Raw genomic sequence first — 25505 nt, 5'->3', positions numbered from 1 at the left:
GTGTTTATCACCTATAAGGATTAAGAGCCGTGTTGGTGGGGGACGCGCGCATTTGTGTAGTGACGTCACTCGCGTGTGCGGCGTGGCAGGGGCGCGCGCGCTCCCCTCAGGGGGCTAATATGGATGGTCATTAGCCGCACAGGCTGCACATAGCCACCGCTGATTACGGTGGGCGGTGCAGCCTGTGGCGGCAAGTATTTAAATAGGGTCTGTGACTGTGGACAGAAAGTGCAACCTGTTCACAGTAGACCAGAGAGACATACACCAAACACCACCATTTTAAGGGCTCTTTAACACTGGGGCGGGCATCGGCGTTGGCGGTAAAGCGCCGCTATTGTAAGTGACGCTTTACTATCGGTATGCGGCCGCCAGCGGGGCGATTTTACCCCCCGCTAGCGGCCGAGAAATGGTTAAAAACCACCGCAAAGCGCCTCTGCAGAGGTGCTTTGCCGGCGGTATAGCCGCGCCATCCCATTGATTTCAATGGGCAGGAGCGGTGAAGGAGCGGTATATACTCCGCTCCTTCACCGCTCTGAAGATGCTGCTAGCAGGACTTTTTTTACTGTCCTGCCGGCGCATCGCTCCAGTGTGAAAGCCCTCAGGGCTTTCACACTGGAATGAAAGCAGCTGCACTTTTGGGTCGGTTTGCAGGCGCTATTATTAGCACAATAGCACCTGCAAACCGCCCCAGTGTGAAAGGGCCCTTAAGGTAAGCCATGCCGGGTTGTTTTCCATATGTGTGGAGGGAATTTCTGTTTAGAGGGAGGCACCTTTTTGATGCAGATAGACTACCTGCTATTTACTTTCAGCAGACTTTGATGTGCATCTTATGTGATGCACATTCTCTGGCTGCATAATCATAGACTATGTATGGGAATAAGTGACATACACATTTCCTATTGCCTAATTATATTTTATGTGGTCTGTCTGCTTTCTATCGTACTGCGGTCAGGTGTAGGCATAATAACACAGTTCTAGAGCATTGTTTAGTACAATTTGTACAACATTAGTGCAGTTTGGATTAATGCTGCACTATAATCCTTAATATTATCGGTGCAGTTCCTTGATCCATCTCAGTGAACCTAATACAAACTTGATACAACTATAATTGTAAGATAGCAATGACATTGACACACATACTTTGACCCTCCGGTGCTTCCCCAGACTTCAATTAGAAGGACCACATCTATCCCCTCCCCCTTGAACAAACACCAAGGTATGTCTAAGGTGCCATTAAAAAATCTTTAGTAGGCCAAACTCGGTGAATTACGTATATATTTTTTCAACATACATAATTTTTCTACTTTATATTGTAGGATTCCATCTATGGGCCTCAGTGGGTCCGGTTTTGTCCCATACTCAGGAAGTTTCCGTTTCTTGGGCCTCTAAATGTATTTTGATGACTGCTGCGTATCTTTTCAACCAATAATTTTTGCTGGGCCTTCTAGGGTGATAGCAATCCAGCAAAGGGGTGGGGATAATTTAAAAAACAAAAGAGCATAGGGTTTTGGTATGGATTTTCTAAGGGAACCGACACATTTTATTATTTTTTTTAAAAGTAAGGTCCTCCAAAAATCCACACCAGACCCTTATCTGAGCATTCAGGGAGATTAGCATGCAGTCCCCATCTCCTGAACCATACCAGGTAACATGTCCTCTACATGGGGGGTTACCTTGCCATAGAGGACTGCCCTGGAAAAGCAAAGATGATGAGCACAAGGGCCTCTTTCCACAACTCTGGCCTGATGATTGTGATGGGGGGGGTCTGCGGGTGGAGAGGCTTAGTGAAATCTGCAAGCCTTCTTTAACAATAAGGGGACACCCAGAAACCAGCCTCCCCAAGTAAATGAGAATGAGTAGTGAGTACATAGTAACCCTACTCATTCACAAAAAAAAAAAACAGACTCGGGTTTTGACATGTCCTTTAAATAAAAAAAAGTTTCCATGATGTACCATGTGGTCATGTCCATATATGGTCATTGACATCACCCACGAGACTCTGCTACTTTGTTTTTAATGTCTCTCATCTGTCGGACCTGTCATTTGACAGTGGGAGTGAAGCAACGGATACATCCCCCCAGGCATGTTATTCAAAGGAATTTTTCATTTTTAGTATTTCACTTTAAGCTTTGAATAAATTGGCTACTCCCTGCCAAACAGAATCAAACTTTTTTTTTGTTTGCTTTGTTACATGTCCCCCGCCTTTTGCTTGACAATCCCTAGAATATGGCCATTATTGTTTACTAACTATTGACTATAATAGGGTTCGGATTCAGCACTCTCATTTTACTCACTTGAATTTTAGTGATTTTAGAAGAACCTGCCCCAAACCAAATTCAGGTATGTTCTGCTCATCACTATTGAGGACCTGTGGTTGCTAGTGCCCAGCATCCTCCAGTCAAAGTGGAGATCAAAATGGTCATCTTTACTCAACAATAAACAGTTTTTTTTGTATATTACAGTATCTTACATTGTATATCACATTACATTATCATAAATTAAATGTACAAAAAGGTATATTGCACAATGATATTCATAGTGAACGGTTAGAATACCATGTAACCTTGATCAGATATATAATGTTAGTTGATGTATAGACATGAAATATAATAATACAAATATACAATACATTTTTAGAAACTTTCCACAGCAAACAGTTAATAAAAAAACTTGGTACAAAATTGGTACAAAGTGAAATTTATAAAGAGCGCCCCAGATACATTTTTAACATTATGATAGACAAGTGGTTAAATGAAGCTTCCAGCTGCTATTGTGGGGTGCAGGGTGAGCATGTGTATGTAACATACTGTACATTATGCCACACATATGAGGTATCATTGTAAATGTTGGGGTGAGAGCAATAATTCTAAGGCCATAGTTCATAAGTAACTCTAAACTCATGAACTGTAAAGGCTTTTTTATAGCATTGCCTATGGAGAATTTTGTGTACCATAATGTTTTGCGATTCCACGGGCATGAGCAATTATAAGATTTGACATGTTTGATATCTATTTACTCAACCTAACCCCATCTTCTATATTTAAAAATTTTTAGTGCATTTTCCCCTGAAAATATGTGTTTGATAAATAACTGCAAAAATCTCATGTGAGCTAAAAAAACGCAACTACCACCATTTTATTTTCCAGGTAATCTGTTTTCAGAAAAATAAAATACTTTTTGAAGGGTTTACAGTAATTTGTTGCCCAAAAAAAGCAGATTTTAATGTGTGAAAAAAAAGGATTACTTATGTCTGTAAGGTGTATGTGAATTTGTTGAAGAATTTTCCTCCGAAGATTTTGTCTGTGACAAAATACTTTTATGTGTGACACAATCTATATTGTGCTTCAACACAGAAGTGTTATTGACCTCCACTTTCCTTATCTCAGATATGATGGTATTTCTTTTGAAATACGTTGCAACAGCAACAGACATTTGCCCCCTCTGTATTTTTTTCTTAACACGGTATATTTGGCACCACATTTTACGGAGCATGGGACATGGGGTAGTATATGGTATTAGAAAGTTGAAATAGACTGGTTGAACAAACATAATTGAATTTCCCCATCCACACACTCTGTGTATATAAGGGAATTCTCCCTGCTGCACTATTGTATTCAAATTTGTCCCCACCATCAGAATGCACTGATCAACTCTGCCAGCTATAGTTGGTGGTGCTGATCAAGCAGAAGAAAATCCAACAGGGAGGGTGTATAGAAGTTGAGCCGCCTTTCAGAAGACATCCCATTGGGTGAAACTCATCTGAGCGGAGTTTAAGTTCTGATGTCATGTCGCTGCATACTCCATGTTTGATTTTAAAAGTGTATTTTTTTTACTGGATGTCATTTTATTAAATAAATCTTGCTACACTATGAGCATTTCTGGCCTGCTCTGTGTGCGAGTTTCTATGACAGCTTGGTGCAGCATCGCTGTTTGAATACTGAGACCACCTGGGTGCAGAAATCAAACTAGAGTTGATGCAAAATTACCTTATTTGAATATACTATATGAGCTACACCTGCTGTAGCAGTGAGTCTGGTGAGTGTCCATTCTGATGGGTGTCAGCCCAGGCCTAGGGCAGCACTTTGCAGGGGGGCAGAACTGAAATAGTCCCCGCAGGCTAACAGTGTAGCACCAGTCTTATGGGAGGGTTATAGCCCCTGTCAGTTTATTTTTTACCATCCCTGTCCTATTGCAGAGATTTCCCTTTACTTCCTGCCCCATAGCCAAACAGGAAGTGAGAGGAAATCTATGCAAATTAAGGGAATCCATTGCCTCCCAGGCCCTCAGAACTAGCGTCCCCACTCGAAAATTTCAGGGCGGATCTTAAACAGCAAGGGGTGTGGCCTTAACAGGAAGGGGTGGGTCATATTTAAATTAGAGGGTGCACGAGTTTAGTCAGGCCTAGGGCAGCACAAAACCTAAATAGACTACTGGTGTCAGTGTGGATAAATACACTGGTGGATTTAGATTCAATCAAGATCATGATAGAGACTTTTTATAGCACTTGATTTATCTCTTATGCTCTTTTTGAATTTATTTTCAGTTTACATTTCATTTGTAAGATTTGAATGTTTGTTTTGGCAAAGTCAATACCTGAGCAGACTCTTTGGAATTTGTATATCAGTCCATTTATTGCTAGTGGCCCTATTAACACCATAGCATGGATTTTTTTGGAATTTTCTTATACTTATTTTATTGATATGATTTTTTTTTTTAAATATAAAAGCACAAAAATGGCTTAAAAAATAGTACATATTATTATGATAAGCCCTCATATATATATATATATCATCCCACGCCACCACTCCACCGCTATTACACTTATATGATCTTGTAATAATATTCATGGCTTCATCCTTCATATTAAATCTGCTATTGTATGGTGAAGATACAGGGATTATTCAATGTGTTTCTCTGAAAAATGCTGCCTCATCAAAACTATAGTATAGGCTATTTATTTCCTGTACATCCTAATATCAAACCAGGATACCTCTGCCGTACAGAGCTGTCAAGGGTGAGTTCAGTTACACACAAAAACAAAGAGGGACCATTAACTAGAGAAAGTCAGCCACCCAAAAAGGACCATCTAGGAATTAACCAGCACATTGATATCAGCATTTACAAATAGGCACTTAGTTTGCTAGTTCAATCTCTTAAATGTAATACTTTTTTTGGATACGGTGCCCTACAGAGATCTCAGGGGTGAGTTTAGTGGTGCACAAAAACAAAGTGTGGCCATCAACTAGAGAAGCAAAGCCACCAAAAAAGGACTGTCCAGGTATCACCAGCACATTACCACCCAGCCATTGATATCAGCATTTACGGATAGACATTTAATTTGCTACTTCAATCTCGTAGCCTCCCTGGCAGTTTTCCCGGGTGTGGCTCGGGGTTATATTTCAGCACCATTAGCGGTAACCCCGAGCCACACTCGGGATTGCATTGCAGGATCCTGGAAGAGGTTACTTACCTTGTCCCCAGAATCCTGCGATGTCCCCCCCGCTGTGTCCGTGGGCTCTGTCCTCCACTCCGATGTCCTGTGTGCCGTACTCCATTCCCTGCGAGCGTCACCACACAGGGGGGCGGAGCCTGGTGGCAAATTTAAAAAAGTGAAAATTCATAACACATACAGTACACCATAATCTTACAGATTACATTACTGTATGAAATCATTTCACATCCCTTTTGTCCCCAGTGCTTTGTCCAATGCCCTGCATGCAGTTTTAAATTATATATACTGTTCTTTCTGCCTGGAAACTGGAGATTGTCCTTAGCAACCAAAAAGTGTCCCTTTACGTCAAAAGTGGTTTTAGACCAGCTAGAAAACAGCGATAGTAAATTAGAACACTTGCAGAATTGAGCGATTAGTAAATCGTGGGGAAATTTATTTTATTATTATTATATTATTATTTTTTATAATTATTTATATTTATTTATTATATTATAATTTATGATTTTGAGTTTCAAACTTCATCATACCCGGGATATCTACTAGACAGAATTACAGGCCTACAATATAAATGCAAAATAATTGTACCGCTTTGAGACGCAAAAATCTGAAATAATCATACCGCCAGGGAGGTTAAGGCTGGGTTCACACCTAAGATGGCCATGGATTGCACAGGAACACTGTTCGTCCCTGTTCTCCATTTCAGGGATGAATCAGGGCCGAATCTTTGCCTGAATTCAGCCCTGAAACTTAGCCAAAGACTTCACTGTGCAAGCCGCTCCTCAGCTCCTCGGAAATATGTGAACCGGCTCCATAGAGAGACAGTCACATTCTCCCGTCATGCAAATTGGATGCGGGGAAACCTACATCCAATTCACATAGGTGTGAACCAGAGACGTAACTAGAACCTTCAGGGCCCCGGTGCAAGAAACCATGAAGGGCCCCCCTGACAGGGACCCTTCCCCTGAAGCCCCATGGCTCGGTCGCAAGTGTTACCTTTGTGACCCTGGTAGTTCCACTGCTGAGCCCTCAATCTCCTACTCTACAGCCTCAGCTGCACAGAATCTTCCCTTTCATTCACAAACCGAGGCAAAGTAAAGATAGTTTACTATGCCTCTGTTTTGAATGAACAGAGTCAGTGATCCGGACAGATCACTGACTTTGTCCATTCAGACAAGGAAGGGGCCGGTAAATGACATATTTACCAGCCCTTTCCCTGCTCTCCATCCTGAAAAATCCCCCGTCAATGCTGGAGGGGAGGAGGGGGGCCAGGAGAGAGGACAGGGGCCCAGGGGCAGCAGAAAGAAGCTGGATAGGAGGAACGGAGGGGGAGGCGTATAGAGGAATTGTGTAGAAAATGGAGGGGATTGGTTCCTCTATATGCCGCTCCTCCTATCTAGGTGTACATTGGAGCATGGGCCCCCTAGAGCATGGGGCCAGGTCACAATTGTGACCCCTGTAGTTATGCCCCTGGTGGCAGTGCTGTGTGGGAGATGGGACAGTGCTGCTGGGGGGGATGGGATCAGTGGCAGTGCTGGTGATAATGCGATCAGTGGTAATGCTGGGGGAAAGGGGGATTGAACAGGGACAGTGCTGGGAGGAAGCGGGTGGACTAATCACTGGCAGATGCTGGGGGGGATCAGATCACTGGCAGATGCTGGGGGGGTGGGATCACTGGCAGTTGCTGGGGGGGTTAGGATCACTGGCAGATGCTGGGGGATGGTATCAGTGTGAGATGCTGGGGGGAGGGGAATGGGATCAGTGGCAGTGCTGGGGGGATGGGATCAGTGTGATAGTGATGGTAGGTTGGGAGCAGTGCCAGTGCTGTTTGGGGGAATGGGGGAAGTGGCAGTGCTGGAGGGTGATGGGATCAGTAGCGGCGTTGGTGTGGGTTGGGATCTATGTTACTCACTTGCACCTTGTTTGCTCCGGCTCCCTTCACATGTCTCCAGGTCACTATCCCAAGATGGGGTCTCCTCAGATGGCTGAGACCTCCCGTTGCTTCTCCCCTTCACTCTACCTGGCTGGTTGGCTGACACAAATATCCAGTTTCTGCCTCCAATAGCTATGGGGGCTTGCAGCTGAAAACCCAGTGGCTCTGGGTGAGCGATCTGTTGTGCAGTTACTGTGGCGGTGATAGTACTGTACACAGTGCAGCTGCAAACTCCGTGGGCGGAGTGGCTTAGGGTGAGGGTGAGCGATCCACTGTGCTGTGATAGTACACTCTCCCATCATTGTCTCTGGGTAACTAGCAGAAGAACCTTCTGATGGCAGGGCCCCCTTAGTGGCGGGATGCCAGGGCCCAGTTGCAAGTGCGACTGGTGCGACCCTGGTAATTCCTCCACTGGTGTGAACCCAGCCTAAATGTATTACTTTTTTTGGATGTGGTGTCCTTATTAAAGCAGAGTTCCACCCAAAAGTGGAACTTCTGCTTATCTGATTTCTTTCCCCCTCCAATGCCACATTTGGCACCTATCGGGGGGAGGGGGAGCGGGTACCTGTTTTTTACAGGTACCCTGTCTCTACTTCCAGGAGACTGGGCCGTGACGAAGTACATCAGCAGCTCGGCCCCCTCCTCCTCCCTCCCCTTCTGCCGTCCAGTGAGAGAGTGCAGCATGCTTCATGCATGTGCAGTAGGGACCCGGCCGTGAAGCCAAAAGGCTGGGTTCCCTTACCAGCAATGGCGACGTCAGCACCCGACCAGCCGATGTAAGCATCAGCTGCGGTGCCGACATCGCTGGACTCCAGGACAGGTAAGTGTCCTAATGTTAAAAGTCAGCAACTACAGTATGAGTAGCTGTTGACTTTTAATTTTTAAAGGGGCGGGCAGAACTCCTCTTTAACCACTTCAGCCCCGGAAGGATTTACCCCCTTCCTGACCAGAGCACTTTTTACAATTTGGCACTGCGTCGCTTTAACTGCTAATTGCGCGGTCATGCAATGCTGTAACCAAACGAAATTTGCGTCCTTTTCTTCCCACAAATAGAGCTTTCTTTTGATGGTATTTGATCACCTCTGCCGTTTTTATTTTTTGCGCTATACACGGAAAAAGACCGAAAATTTTGAAAAAAAATGATATTTTCTACTTTTTGTTCTAAAAAAAATCCAATAAACTCAATTTTAGTCATACATTTAGGCCAAAATGTATTTGGCCACATGTCTTTGGTAAAAAAAATGTCAATAAGTGTATCTTTATTGGTTTGCGCAAAAGTTATAGCGCCTACAAACTAGGGTACATTTTCTGGAATTTACACAGCCTTTAATTTATGACTGCCTATGTCGTTTCTTGAGGTGCTAAAATGGCAGGGCAGTACAAAACCCCCACAAATGACCCCATTTTGGAAAGTAGACACCCCAAGGAAATTGCTGAGAGGCATGTTGAGCCCATTGAATATTCATTTTTTTTGTCCCAAGTGATTGAATAATGACAAAAAAAAAATTACAAAAAGTTGTCACTAAATGATATATTGCTCACACAGGCCATGGGCATATGTGGAATTGCACCCCAAAATACATTTAGCTGCTTCTCCTGAGTATGGGGATACCACATGTGTGGGACTTTTTGGGAGCCTAGCCGCATACGGGGCCCCGAAAACCAATCACTGCCTTCAGGATTTCTAAGGGCGTACATTTTTGATTTTACTCCTCACTACCTATCGCAGTTTTGAAGGCCATAAAATGCCCAGATGGCACAAACCCCCCCCCAAATGACCCCATTTTGGAAAGTTGACACCCCAAGCTATTTGCTGAGAGGCATGTTGAGTCCATGGAATATTTTATATTTTGACACAAGTTGCGGGAAAGTGACAATTTATTTATTTATTTATTTATTTTTGCACAAAGTTGTCACTAAATGATATATTGCTCACACAGGTCATGGGCATATGTGGAATTGCACCCCAAAATACATTCTGCTGCTTCTCTTGAGTACGGGGATACCACATGTGTGGGACTTTTTAGGAGCCTAGCCGCGTACGGGACCCCGAAAACCAATCACCGCCTTCAGGATTTCTAAGGGTGTACATTTTTTATTTCACTCTTCACTGCCTATCACAGTTTCGGAGGTCATGGAATGCCCAGGTGGCACAACCCCCCCCCCAAATGACCCCATTTTGGAAAGTAGACACCCCAAGCTATTTGCTGAGAGGCATGGTGAGTATTTTGCAGCTCTCATTTGTTTTTGAAAATGAAGAAAGACAAAAAAAAAAAATTTTTTTTTTCTTTTTTTAATTTTCAAAACTTTGTGACAAAAAGTGAGGTCTGCAAAATACTCACTATACCGCTCAGCAAATAGCTTTGGGTGTCTACTTTCCAAAATGGGGTCATTTGGGGGGGTTTTGTGCCACCTGGGCATTCCATGGCCTCCGAGACTGTGATAGGCAGTGAAGAGTGAAATCAAAAATTTACGCCCTTAGAAAGCCTGAAGGCGGTGCTTGGTTTTTGGGGTCCCATACGCGGCTAGGCTCCCAAAAAGTCTCACACATGTGGTATCCCCGTACTCAGGAGAAGCAACAGAATGTATTTTGGGGTGTAATTTCACATATTCCCATGGCATGTTTGAGCAATATATCATTTAGTGACAACTTTGTGCAAAAAAAAAAAAAAAAAAAATTTGTCTCTTTCCCGCAATTTGTGTCACAATATAAAATATTCCATGGACTCGACATGCCTCTCAGCAAATAGCTTGGGGTGTCTACTTTCCAAAATGGGGTAATTTGGGGGGGGGTTTGAACTGTCCTGGCATTTTATGCACAACATTTAGAAGCTTATGACACACATCACCCACTCTTCTAACCACTTGAAGACAAAGCCCTTTCTGACACTTTTTGATTACATGAAAAAAATTTTTTTTTTTGCAAGAAAATTACTTTGAACCCCCACACATTATATATTTTTTTTAAAGCAAATGCCCTACAGATTAAAATTGTGGGTGTTTAATTTTTTTTTTTCACACAGTATTTGCGCAGCGATTTTTCAAACGCATTTTTTGGGGAAAAAACACACTTTTTTACATTTTAATGCACTAAAACACACTATATTGCCCAAATGTTTGATGAAATAAAAAAGATGATCTTAGGCCGAGTACATGGATACCAAACATGACATGCTTTACAATTGCGCACAAACGTGCAGTGGCAACAAAATAAATACATTTTTAAAAGCCTTTAAAAGCCTTTACAGGTTACCACTTTAGATTTACAGAGGAGGTCTACTGCTAAAATTACTGCCCTCGATCTGACCGTCGCGATGATACCTCACATGCATGGTGCAATTGCTGTTTACATTTGACGCCAGACCGACGCTTGCGTTCGCCTTAGCGCGAGAGCAGGGGGGACAGGGTTGCTTTTTTTTTTTTTTTTTTTTCTTTATTATTTTTTTGCTTTTTTATCTTATTTTAAAACTGTTCCTTTCATTTTTTTTTTTTTTTTTATCATTTTTATTGTTATCTCAGGGAATGTAAATATCCCCTATGATAGCAATAGGTAGTGACAGATACTCTTTTTTGAAAAAATTGGGGTCTATTAGACCCTAGATTTCTCCTCTGCCCTCAAAGTATCTGACCACACCAAGATCGGTGTGATAAAATGCTTCCCCAATTTCCCAATGGCGCTATTTACATCCGGCGAAATCTAAGTCATAAAATGCTCGTAGCTTCCGGTTTCTTAGGCCATAGAGATGTTTGGAGCCACTCTGGTCTCTGATCAGCTCTATGGTCAGCTGGCTGAATCACCGGCTGCATTCTCAGGTTCCCTGTTGAGACAGGAGAGCCAGAGAAAAACACGGAAGACGGTGGGGGGGGGCATTCTCTCCCACTGCTTGTAAAAGCAGTCTAGAGGCTAATCAGCTGCTAGGATTGCTTTTACATGAAAGCCGACCGCTGGCTGAAAAGAATGATACCAAGATGATACCTAAACCTGCAAGCATCATTCTGGTATAACCACTCAAAGTCGTGAATGGTGTACCTGAAGACAAAAAAATGGTTAACAATAAAGCACAGTAAACGGTAAAGTATAAAAAATTGCATACCTGAAAAGCAAACATGATAAAACATAATAACAATAAAACATTGCAGAATAGAATACAGTAAAAAAGAGCAGAACAATAGAGAGAATAGAGAGAGAGGGAATAGAGAGAGAACAATAAAACGACAACTATTATTTTTTATTTTATATTTTTGTTTGTGTTTTATTTTTTTTTTACACTTTTTTTGTAACTGTAACTTTTATAACTGTAACCGGTTCCAGGTTCGGGTCTCTCAAAATGCGATGGCATCTTGGGAGACCCTGTGAAAGTGTGTCCTAGTCTGTGCAATGCTGTACCCTACGCTAATACTCGACTAGTGAATGGTAGCGTTCAAAACATTCACCAATGCAAAGACCAGGATTGACAGGAGGGACAATAATAGCGGGTGTCACGCCTATATCCGCGTTTGCTGCAGACACAACATCTTTTTTGGGGGGGTTCGTTGGGTAGGGGTACTCGGGAGGACATAAAAATGCCTCTCATGCAGCCGACTGCATTTGGGTGGGGATGTGAATGGGGGAAGTACGGGCGCTGCAGAAGTGGTGGGTTCCCAATTAGGATTGGCGAATGCAGCAGGAAGGGCATTATGGGCACGACGGGCCTGTGTTTGTCTTTTTGGTGGCAGCGGGACACTATTTGTGCTTGCCACCTCACCAGCTTGAACTGCACTTATGGGACTCGCCACGTCACCAAGTGTTACTGCAGTGCTGGTTTGACTACGACCGGGGTGTACTAGGCCGCTGGCGCTTGCCAGTTCACCAAAACGCTACCAAAAAAACTGTTAACGATCGCAGGGATCAGGCCTGACTCTGCGAACGCTGCAGTTATGCGTTTAGTGTTTTGTAAGTGACAGTGATCGATCGATACTGCACTTGGGTGGGCTGGGCTGGGCCGGGCGGAGGGGCAAAACGCAGGTGCTAGCAGGTATCTGGGCTGATCCCACTAACACTGCGTTTTTGGGAACCCTAAACTGCTGGGGACGCCAGTATAGATCTGATCAGATCAGATCAGATATTGATCAGTTCAGATACTATACCACTAAGGGAGGTGTACGGTGCGTGCGTGGGTGTTAGCGCTACTGGCACTAACCTGACGCTGCCTGGGGCTGGTGCTTGCCAGTTCACCAAAACGCTACCAAAAAAACTGTTAGCGATCGCAGGGATCAGGCATGACTCTGCGAACGCTGCAGTTATGCGTTTAGTGTTTTGTAAGTGACAGTGATCGATCGATACTTTTATTCGGTAATAAACGGCGGGTGCCCTGACACTATAAAAAATAAACGAACTAACCAGCATCACCCGTAACGGTTATACGGTGATCAGTGGTGAAAGGGTTAACTAGGGGGCAATCAAGGGGTTAAAACATTTATTAGATAGTATATGGGGGTCCCTGTCGCTATAAAACGCTGACGGCGAACCTAAATATTTACGTCCCTAACTAGCGTCACCAGCGACACTAATACAGCGATCAGAAAAATGATCGTTTAGCGACACTGGTGACGGGGGGTGATCAAGGGGTTAAAACTTTATTAGGGGGGGTTAGGGGGGTATCCTAGACCTAAAGGGGGCCTAACACTCACTGCCCTAACACTGTAACTGTCACAAACTGACACCAATACAGTAATCAGAAAAAAAAAAAAAAAAACCTGCTTGGTGTCAGTTTGTGACAGGGGGGGGTGATTGGGGGGGGATCGGGGGGCGATCGGGGGGGGGATCGGGGTGTTTTGTGTGCCTGGCATGTTCTACTGTGTGTGTAGTGTGTTGGTGCACTCACATTACAGTCTTCTCTCCTCGGCCCGGAACGGAAATTACAGAGCCGAGGAGAGATGACATCATTTCCTCTGCCTCTGTGTACAATACAGAGGCAGGGAAATGATCCCATTGGCTGGGAGCAATCGCGAGGGGGGGGCCACGAATGGATGGCCTCCCCCTCACCACCGATCGCCGGGGGAGATTTGCCGACCGCCGCAGGCACCGGGGGGGGTACGATCGGACCCCCCACCCGCGGGCAGGCAAGGACGTACCTGTAACTCCTTTTGCCTGCCCGTGCCATTCTGCCGACGTATATAGTCGTGCGGCGGTCGGCAAGTGGTTAAGCACATTCTCCTCTACCTATTTCTTATGAAAGTAACTGTTCCCACCAACAGTGGCTCAATTCTCTGGTCTCCTCAATAGACAGAGTACATATATAAGAAGGCCAGTATGGTGGCCTGAATTTATGGGAGGAGTCCGGGGGGTATTTAAGCAGCCCACTCATCTGTGGTCTTTGTCGGTTCCTGTACACGATACGTTATGTCACTAGGCCGACTCTTCCAACGTATTCAGTGTTTGTGAGTTGCGTGTCCGAACTTCCAGAGGCTTTCGTTCATGGTTTTTCGTAGATCGAGTCTTGCTCAACTGTCGCAGATAGGATTCGTATATCCTTTCTTCATTTCACGTATCGTTGTTTAGGTACACCGTATCATCGAGGCCCCGCAACGGAACTTACGAGTCATTCGTTAAAGTCTTCATGCGTAGTCTTATTTAGCCTCGTGCAAGCCACGAACTCGTGGCTCAGTTTGTCAAGCACAAACCCCGAGCTGTCTCATTCATACATTCTTGCTTTTCGTTGTCACACGCTACAAAGTCGGCCCCTTTTTCACTTAAACACTGTCTATCACTTCAGTTATTTTAGTTTGCATACCCCTCAGGCCGTTCCGAGTCCAGTCGCATCAGCGACTCACCGATCCGTGTCCGTGCAGTCATTCCATCTCATTCCATGCTCCACAGTCCAGTTCAACGTCAGTCTCAATCGCGGCACACTGATTCATGTCTTTGTCATGGCAAATCATTTCATTTGTTACATTTCGCATACCCTTCACTCCGATTCAAATCTAGTCGCATCTGCGACACACCGATTCATGTCGGCTCGTGTTAGTCATTCTTATCTCATTTCATTCTATGCTCTACAGTTCGGTTCATTGTCAGTCACAAATTGCGGCACACCGATTCATGCCTCTGTCATGGCGAATCATTTCATTCGTTACATTTTGCATACCCTTCACTCCGATTCAAATCCAGTCGCACCTGCGACGCACCGATTCATGTCGATACATTCTAGTCATTCCATCTCATGCAATTCCATGCTCCACAGCCCGGTTCGTTGTCAGTCGCAAATTGTGGCACACCGATTCATGTCTTTGTCATGGCAAATCATTTCATTCATTACATACCACATACCCTTCACTCTGATTCAAATCCAGTCGCATCTGCGACACACCGATTCATGTCGGCTAGTGTTAGTCATTTTGTTTCTTCCCATTCCATGTTCATAGTCCGGTTCGCTGTCAGATGCAATAGCGGAACACCGATTTGTGCCCCTGTCATGACAATCATTCTATTCATACCACATACCCTACACTCCGATTCAAATCCAGTCGCACCAGCAACACATGTTAGTCAACTTGTGTTAGTCATTTCACCTCATATTCATTCCATGCTCTCATTTTGGCACACCGATTTGTGCCTCTGTTATGGCAATCATTTCAGTCATTACATTTCATATATCCCACACTCTGATCCAGATCCAGTCATTTAGCAGCACTCCGATTTGTGTCGGCTTCATTCGGTCTTTTCATTTCGTCTCCACTTCATTCCATATTCCACAGTTTGGTTCACTGTCAGTCACAATTACGGCACCCCGATTCATGTCACTGTCACTTCAATTACTCAGTGGTCTTATTTGTCTGTCATGTTCTCCTTAAATACAGCACTCGCTTCGTGTTGCTTAATTCTTGCATTTTTCGTTTCTTTTTATTCCATCTCATACGCTCTACAGTTCAGTTTGATGCCGGTCGCTTCAGAGGCACAACGATTCACTTTAATTTCAGGTCACTGTACGTTATGTCTCATCACTGGTGGACACCCTACAGTACGGCTCACCCTACGGTCCAGTTCGAATCCAGTCGCAACCACGGCACATCGGCCCATATAGCTTTCAGTCCAACTATTCTGAAAGTTTTTTGTCCTTTAAATTCTATTCATGGTCCCAATTAATTCGATTTAACCATCGCTTGCCTTATCAATAAGGTTTTCTCTTGCAGTCATTACAATCGCATCTCAAAGTCGTACGACCCGGCCACTCATTCATCTCCAAATGGCATATAATTGAGCCACTCACTGTTGTCCGTCTGTCATTTCTCCTCTAGGTCAGTCGAGTTCAGGTAGTTCAGGTATTCCCCCAGGTTCCGGTCGACTGAGTCTTCGACCTCAAAACCAGGACTTCGCAACTAGGGCACATTAAGCTAGAGCCATGTCACAGGCCGGCAACAAAGATCTCACATCTGTCCCTCTGTCATCCTCTCAGGTTTCAGAGAACAGCAGCGTGCAGTCCCTCAGGGGATGGACCATCCCCAAGTTAACAGCGGAACTGAAGCACAGGGGCATGCCCCTCCCCACTACAGCCAGGAAAGCCGAGCTCTTCAGGCTCCTCTTCCTACCGCCAGCGACAGCCGGGCCCAGAACCCGGCAGGCGTCTCTTCAGTCCATATTCTCAGCCATTTCTCAGCTTCAGACCATAGTGTCATCATTGTCCACCGCAGTCACTGACGTCCAAGACAGAGTGACAGTCTTGGAATGACTCCCAGCCACGACCATCCCTGACCCAATCGCAGTCCCGGTTCAGGCTCCCTCTAACGCAGGTACAACAAGGAGGAGTTCCACTATCTTCCCCGCACACCTGGTCCCAGCCAGCATCAGGAAGGACATTTTGGACAGCAAGGACGTCAACCTAGCTTCTCTCCTCATTTCGGTCCACGACCTGGCAGTGAATAAATCATACCCCTGGGGGGACATCTCAGTGGTCCTCAAGGCCAAAGACCCCAGGCTCAACCATAAACTAACTATTACAGAGTTTGCATTGACCTTTGGGATGGTGAGAGATGTCCTGTACTCAGCCAGCCCCAGCAGAAGGAAAGAGCTGGACTTATATGTCCACACGGTGGTGGACCTGGGCTATAAATACGGGGGTTCTAATTTTATGACTACCACCGTTCATTTTCCACCAAAGCGGCAGCCAGGCTCTTGCAGTTCCAAGTGGGCATGGATTGGAGCCTCATCGACACAGAGTTCTTCTGCCACCACTTTGCCGGCCTACGCTCTCCACTCTGCGCTATCTGCCAGTCCTCCACCCACACGCTAACTTGTGCTCCAACATAGCAGTTAGACACCCTCTCAATTTCTTCTCCCCCTCCGGTACCGGTCAGGGCTTGCCAGCCCCAGCTCAGTCGCCCCAGATGGATAAATTGGGACACCCCATTCTGTCAGTAAGGAGAGCATCTATCTGCAATAACTTTATTTTGGGTCGTGCAACTACTGCCAAAGCCGGCTGCTCCATATCTGTGCCATATGTCTTAGGGCACATCCTAAAACCCTATGCCAGATCAAGCAGCAGAAAACGTCCTGACTAGGCCGAGTAGATGTCCTATGGCTGGGGTTTTGCCTCACCTCAAACCCTACTCCCTCACTGGCCACCTTCCTTATCCAAGGATTTACAGCAGGATTCCATACCGGCCTCATCACACTACCCCACACGACAAGTGCAGGAATCTCAGCGGCCATTGATGATCAGGCTATAGATCATCTGTTACAGGCCAAACTTGACCGAGGCTTCATCATTGGCCCCTTCGCACAGCCCCCTTTCACCATCTGAAGAGTTAGCCCTATTGGGCTTGTCAAGGGCAAGTTTTCGAATAAACTTAGTTTGGTGTACGACCTGTCTGTGCCTCATTCTTTCCACATCCCGAGTTTAAATTTCTTCATTTCTACAGAGAAATTCTCCCTGAAATATGCTTCAGTCGACATGGCGATTCAAGCCATTATCAAAATAGGCACAGTCGCCTGGCTCTCTAAAGCCGGCATATCAGACGCATTTAAGCTTCTACCCATCCAGCCATCCCTCTGGTGCTGGCACAGCATTAAATGGAAAGAATCATATTACTTTGCCACTAAATTGACCTTCGGCTCTAAAAGCAGCCCGTGGCTCTTTGACACCTTTGCACAGTCCCTCACTTGGATCCTGTTGCACCAAGCCCAGTGCCAGATGGTCATTCATTATTTGGATGACTTCCTGCTAATCAAACAGCTCAGTAGACCTAGATAGGTTAAGAGTGGTGTTTGGGAATCTCAATGTGCCCATAGCAGAATACAAAGTGGAACGCCCAGCACACTCTATTACCTTCCTCGGGGTCAACCTTGACACTCGCTCCATGCAGGTCAGCCTGCCCCCCAACAAACTAACCCATATCAGGTCGGTTCTTCATGACTTTACCCAGGCACAGGGGTGTACTAAGAAACAGCTTCAATCCCTTTTAGGGATGCTCAACTTCGCAATGAGAATTATTCCCCAGGGACGATCTTTTATTTCGTGCCTCTTGGTCTTCCTCTCTCAGACACAGGACCCTCAAATCCTTAGTCTAGACACAGCAGCAGTAGCGGATTTGTCTATGTGGAATGAGTTCCTTTATAGTTGGAATGGCATATCCATTTTTATACCATCAGTATCACTTCTGTCACCGCAGGTAGTAACGGATGCCTCAGCCTCCACAGGCTTCACTGCACTTTTTGGCCATCATTGGTTTGCAGGGCCACGGACTCCAGAGATACTTCTAATCCCTGGTTTCATCCAGTCTTCCTCATTTTTCGAACTATACCAGATCGCGGCAGCCACTCAGGTCTGGGGCCATACCTGGATGGGTAAAACGGTGGCCTTCACCACCGACAACCAGGCCACAGCCGATATCATTAACAAGGGCAGGTCCAAGTCGCTCCTCAATATGTCCTTCCTACGCAGGCTGGTACAATTATCCCTGCAGCATCAGTTCAATGTGCACTGCACATACATTCTGGGCAAGTGGAACGTCGCAACAGACGCACTGTCCCGTTTTAACTTCATTATTTTTTTCAGCAGAAACCCGGAGCCGACCCAACGCCATCTCTTATCCCACCTTGGTCTCAGCTGACATTGAATTAATCCAGCACCTTCACAGCACGACCCAGCTCATCAATCCTTATCTCCCAACACAATCAAGGCCTACCACACAGCTTGGAACGCCTTCTGCAAGTTTCTGGCATCCTGCCCCAGGGCAACGTCACCAGACACTAAGCACGTACTAGCTTTCATTTCATATTGCCACACACAGTTGGCGCTATCACACAACACCATCAAACTATACTTATCCGGCATCCAACATTTCCTGGCCTTACAGGATCTCGCAAAGCCATCCTTGTTCTCAGCCCATGCGATTCGAGCCATCCTGCTTGGTATTCAGAAGCAGAAGCCCATAGCCAACTCCAAACGCTTGCCCATCATGAGTACCATCTTCAGACACATGTCGACTATCCTCTCTCGTTCCCCGTTTGGCTTTCTTCCCAGCTTGGTCATTCAAGTGGCCATCTACCTAGCCTACTACGTTTTTTTGCGGCCTAGCGAGTTTACCTGTAATAGCCCTGCCAGCCAGGTACTGTGTAGACGTCACCTGGCTCGCTTCCAAGATCATTTCATCATTCTCCACCTTGGAGTATCCAAAACCCAGCAATCTCACCCCGGTTCAACATCCATCTATTCAAGACAAACAACATCTGGTGCCCAGTAGTGGTACTCGACCGCCTACTGTCGCTCCTACCCAGCCAGTCGAACTCTAGTCCCCTACCACCTTTCTCAGCCAACCCCTTGAGTGGATGCCAGTTCATCAAGCACGTCAGGATCCTCCTGCGCAACCTAGACCTTGACCCCAGTCAGTACTCTGGACACTCCTTCCGAATTGGAGCAGCTTCGGCCACATGCCAGCATGGGTTCCAGACCATATCATCAAGAGATTAGGCAGGTGGAAATCCACCTGCTTTGCCCGGTACATCCCGAATTAATTTACTTGCTCAGTAAATAACACTAAATTAATAAAGAGCTTTCACCCCTACCTGAATGTTTTTGCCCCCTTTTTTGGTATACCGACCAGCAGACCAGGGCACACTTTAGGTCCATTTCATGTTGTAAGTCTTGTGGCGTGTTTATGTGGTTCACATCCATCCCGGTTGAAGGGCTTCGACCATAAATAAGAAGGGCACTATAGTGGCTTGAATTTATGGGAGGAGTCCAGAGGGTATTTAAGCAGCCCATTCATTTGTGGTCTTTGTCGGTTCCTCTGCGCGATACCCTCCCTCCCATTCCTTTTTTCAGGACATTTCTCAATTCATTTATCTCCACAAACATCTATTACTTATCTTGGGTATGCCCGCTTTTTTGGTATACCGACCAGCAAACCAGGGCACACTTCAGGTCCATTTCATGTTGTAAGTCTTGTGGCGTGTTTATGTGGTTCACATCCATCCCGGTTGAAGGGCTTCGACCATAAATATTATTTAAGTATTATAGGCACTTAATGTAGATCTGAACTAAAAAAAATGAAGATTTGTTATTTTATACAGAACACCTAGAAATGTGATTTTTGTAGACAGTACCCTGAAAGATTTAAATTTTGTCCTGAATTCTTTATCAGTGCACCTTCCTGCAGTGCAATACCTCCCCTGCTGTTTTTAGATCTTCTTTACACCAATCCTCAGATCACCAGTTATCATAGAGGCTGATATGAGAAAGTAGAGTGTTGTTCCTCTGCTGTATCCACATAGAAACACAGAGGTTGGTTTACTTGAAAGTGCAAAATCTGGTGCAACTCTTAATAGAATTTAATCAGATTCTAACTTCAGCTTAGTCAATTAAGCTTTGACAGAAACACCTGGAAGCTCATTGGTTTCTATGCACAGTTGCACCAGACTTTGCACTCTCTGTAAATCAATCCCGTAGTGTAGAACAAAGCAATCAGTAATGGGGAAAATATTAGCTGCAAGGAGACCATAGGCAAAACAGTATACATTTCTTTTCCCCATTGCTTGCATTTTTATGATCACAGCTTCCACTGTTCAGGTTCTCGGGAGTGAAAAATTGTGCATTAAGCTTTGAACTTTTTTTACATAGAAAATATTGTAAAAATAAATAATATATTGTTCATTTGGTAAAATTGATCTATGTGAAACAAACATTAAAAATAGCATAATTTAATAAAAATAAAATTTCTTTCATTATTCTGCAGCGAATGGAACCTCATACTTTCTCTGAACTGGGTAAGTTGAATGCTACACTGGTCATATACAGAATTGTGTATTTTATGATATACCCACAGCAAGATGTTTTTAAAAAGAAAAATCCTGTACTGTGTTTGCACATTATTTTGCATATATATCATTACTGTAGAAGCAGTTTCATGTCTAGAGCAAAACAGCAAAATAATCACATGCTAATTCATTATGCAGCTAAGAATAACATATGTTGAGTGTGAAGGGTGATGTGGTTTTTCATATGGGATGGATTTCATCATATGTCCCTAGCTGGAACTAATAAACATTAGAGCAGACAGTAACGTAGACAAAGCTAATTGGTAAATTATTTGTTTGAGGGGTCTGTAGAAACACAACACATATGTACAGTCCTGCAGCAGCACACAGCCTGCCGCCTTGGGACTTTATGAATATGTCTAGAATTTAAAAGAAAATAATATAAGGGTTCTGCTCCAGAAACAGATGGAATCTAAGACACACAATCATTTAAATAAGTAATTACAAAATTAAGATGTCTGAACTAAGAGTCGGTTGGTATGTATACATATTTAATGTATAGAAAACAGCATGGTATAATTTGAAGGCTCAAAGCTTTCTATTCATAGATACATGTTCCAATTAGTTTAAAGAAAAATAGTGTACCCTATTTAATTAGTGTATTTTTTTTTCTATGTCCCTTGTACATTAGTACAATGATTGAAAGCTAATGACATGTTTTTCAGTACACTGCCTAAATGTTGAGTTCTTGAATACATCAAAGTAGCCAGGATCAGTTATTTAACTGCTTTAAGACCGCCCAGCATAGCTTGATGATGGCAGAATGGCACTGCTGCTCGAATCGCCGTAGCTGTACGGTGCTCGTGTGCCCCCGCAGTGCCCATGGAGATCGAATTTGTTACAGAATCAGTCTTCAGGTTCAGGCCAATGATTTCTGGCCTGGACCTGCTGATCGGTTCTGGCGGATGAAATGCCTCCTCTGCCTGTGTAAGTATAAACACAGGCAGGGGAAGTGATGTCATCTCCCCTTGTGGAACTCTTTTCAGTTCTTTAGAGAGGAGAGAGGACATCTAACAGTGATCGCCCCCCAGTGAACCCTTTCTCCCCCTGTCACTAGTGTCACTAATATAGTGTACAGATCTTATTGCTGATCACTGTATTTACAGTAGTGTCACGGATGACGCTAGTTAGCCAGTTAGCTAGTTACTGTCACCGTCAGGTTTTTATAGCGTCAGGGTATCCACCATATATTGCTGAATAAAGGTTTAACCCCCTGATCACCCCCCAGTACAGGTTTTAGCATCAGGGTCAGCGTCAGCCCCAGGGAGAATCAGATTACACCCACACATGCACCATACACCTTCCTTACTAGTATAGTGTTTGAAGGGATCAATATCTTTGATCTGATCAGATCTATACTAGAGTCCCCAGTAGTTTAGGGTTCCCAAAAAAAAATGCAGCGTTAGCGGGATCAACCCAGATACCTGCTAGCACCTGCGTTTAGCCCCTCCGCCCAGCCCAGCCCACCCAAGTGCAGTATCAATCGATCACTGTCACTTACAAAACACAAAGCACATAACTGCAGCATTCACAAAGTCAGGCCTGATCCCTGCGAATGCTACTGTAACAATTGTTTTGGTAGCGATTGAAGCAGGCCCTGACAATCAGGTGTTCTTTTTGCCTGTGAGTTTCACTAGTTGTACCATATAAATTTAGAGGACACAATGTCCAATCGAAAGTACACTAGTGAAGAAGCTTGCACATTTCTGAGCATGACAGATCCAGCACTGCAGTAACATTTGGTGACGTGGCGAGTCCCATAAGTGCAGTTCAAGCTGATGCGGTGGCTAGCACAAGTAGTGTCCCGCAGCCACCAAGAAAACAAACACAGACCCATCAAGCCCATAGTGCCCTTCCCGCTGCATTTGCCAATCCTAATTGGGAGCACACCACTTCTGCAGCGCCCGTACTTCCCCCATTCACTGGCCAACCCGGAATTCAGGTGGAAACAGTTCATTTTACGCCACTTGATTTTTATTTGCTGTTTCTCACGGAAGATCTCTATAGATCTATTCTGGACCAAAGCAATTTGTATGCTGGTCAATTCATCGCCGCTAATCCCCAGTTGACCCTTGCCAGAGAATGAAAACCTATTACGGTTTCCGAATTTAAGATCTTTCTGGGCCTATCCCTTCCCATGGGCATAGTTAAAAAAAAGTGAGTTGCGGTCATAATGGTCCACTGACCTAATTCACCATATGCTTGTGTTCTCTGCATCCATGTTCAGGACATGATTTTAATGACAATGAACTCTGTCATCCTTGGGTGACCCTGGATTTGATTGGCTCTACAAAATTCCAAAAAATGCCAGATATGGGGTCAAGTTGTATGTAACGCTGGTAGATTTTTATCTACCGCTTATAGGTAAATTTAGTGGGTTATCTGTTTTATACATAGTCAGATTTAGCCTCTGTTCCAGTTTGGCTGTGTTGCATGTAGTTTCACACTGTGCCTGTGGGTGTCGTTGTCACCATGGGTCAGTGTTGGAAAGGCAACGTGCTGAAGTGTATGGGTGCTCTTCTGTCCCGGAGATAACTCGGTGGAGGTGGTCCTCCGAGTTGCATTCTGGGAGAGGGTATTTAGGGGACAGACACCATGTTTTAGGGTCTTTTTCGTTCCACCTGCTGGCCCTCCTGGCCGACAGGTATGTGTTAGGAGTACTACCACGTGGTCCTCCGACCGGGAGGACCACATTGCTGCAGCCTGTGGGTGGGCCCAGAAGCCTGTCTGGGGCCTACCACAGCGGCGAGGGAATAGTCCTGTGCTGTCTGTCCTACAGGAAGAAGCTGGACAACTGAGAAGATCCCAGGGGAGGACCCGTCATGGAAGGATCATGCAGAGTGCTGTTCTGGAGAGGGGCCTGGTAAATCAGTTGGAGGACGCATCCTAAAGTTAACCTACCCCATAGTACTGCTGGGTCGGCTTAAAGGTTATAGTGCTGTGTTTGCTATCCATCGTAAACCATTACATCCTGTGGCAGAGGATCGTATGGGTTTCTATTCCATTCAAGTCTGTGGCAGAGACTTTTGATTGTGCTGCGTGCCGGTTGCTAGGTTAGTGAGAGAAACCTATCCGGGCAGGCAAAGATTCAACTCTAAAAGGAGAGTACATTCATCAACAAGATTCCAATTCATAATACTACATCAAGAAAAGGTATTTGAACTTCCCTGCAACTCTTCTTCTACCTCCGTCCTGCTACTTCCTTCAGTTACTCTTTATTAAAGCATTGGAAAAGATACTCAAGTGACTGGTGTCTACACTGTCTGGTATTAAACTCAACGGGACCCTAGACCCGGTTCTGGTGAAATTGAGGTAACAAAGGTGACGGTAACAGCCCACTTTAAACAGCAGCTCCACCGTGAGTTAGTGCTACATCTATAAGCTCTGTGACAGGGCAATAGGCTATACATATAGTTTTATGGTTTACGAGGGAAAAGATAGTCACGTGGAACCCGAGAATTGCCCCAAACTACATAGGGAGCGCTGGTAAGATTGTGCGGGACTTGGTGTCACCCTTATTCGGAAAGGGGTACCGCTTGTACGTGGACAATTATTACATGAGCGTGCCACTTTTTAGTCACTTGTTTGAGCATGGAATTGGCACACGTGGCACTGGCCAGTATATTGATCTTGCATAGAGCCATCTATTGCAGGGTATAAAATAGTGACACTAATGTTTTTCTTTGATCACTGAGCCCATTTATATACATTTTTTTGAACTCTATAACTATAGTTATACTCCCATGTTTTGCTGATTACAGCAATCAAGGGATTTACATGTATCTCATGCAGGCCATCTAGCTCTCAAGTTGCATATCTCACCAGACTAAAGGTAAAACCCTTTTCTCCCCCCCCACTGCTGACTCGATTTATTTTCTAAGTAGTATTTGTGTTCTTTTGTACAGCTTAATTGTTGTTCAACATAAACTTACATATATACCTGCTTCTTTGTTCAGCATCCACTCCACTCTGTATTGAAGGACTTTGTCCGCTACACATCAGCCCTGCGGAGCTGTTCCACTTTCTGACCTCGCTGGGTGTCCTTAGTTAGAGCCCCGGTGATGGGGAGTGGTTCTTTGGTGCATAAGTTACCCCTGGTTGGAACTGGCTGTTTTTACATTTCTAAATTTATGTGGCTAATATACGATTTTTCATCATCAACATGTAAAGCTGTTTTTGGACTGGGTTTCCATAATAGACAAATGCTATATTGTTTATGTCTCGATACGTTGTATTTGTTTAAAATTTATTTACTTGTATTTGCATTTGTAGTGTGAATGCCTGCATCTATTGATACACCCCTGAAGAAGGAAGTAATTTCTGAAACGTGTTGGATGTGAAGCCTGCATTCTTTATTACGGTGTCTCAGGACCCTTACAACATATAGTCATTATGTCATGTTGTCATGTAATTGTATTAGCCACGCCTTCTTCAGCAAGTTTTTGTTTGTCATGTATTTTTTGAATCATTTATAGCAAAATAAACTTCTATTCCTTTTTTTACATATAACACATATTTTGTTTGTGACATACTTGTTTAGATCGCTGATTCAACTAGCATTGAAGGAGGTCTAAAAGGAGGTCAACAATGGTAGTTTACTTTAAATAGTGATCTTTTGCTTTTCTAATTGTCAAATACAAAAACAGGGGGACATGTATGACCAACCATATGTCGCACATCATTGATTTTAAATGTTTTTTTAAATATATATATAAATCCATTGCTGTATATGACAGTCATGACAGATTTAATTCCAGACCATTAAAACAGCAAAAATAAGGAAATTTGATGGTTTACATTTATGGGAAAAAAAGAAATGGGATACACAA

The sequence above is a fragment of the Aquarana catesbeiana genome, linkage group LG01 (assembly GCF_042186555.1).
Source record: "Aquarana catesbeiana isolate 2022-GZ linkage group LG01, ASM4218655v1, whole genome shotgun sequence".
Lineage (NCBI taxonomy): Eukaryota > Metazoa > Chordata > Amphibia > Anura > Ranidae > Aquarana > Aquarana catesbeiana.
The sequence above is the reverse complement of the archived record's forward strand: the minus strand, read 5'-3'. Positions refer to the sequence as shown.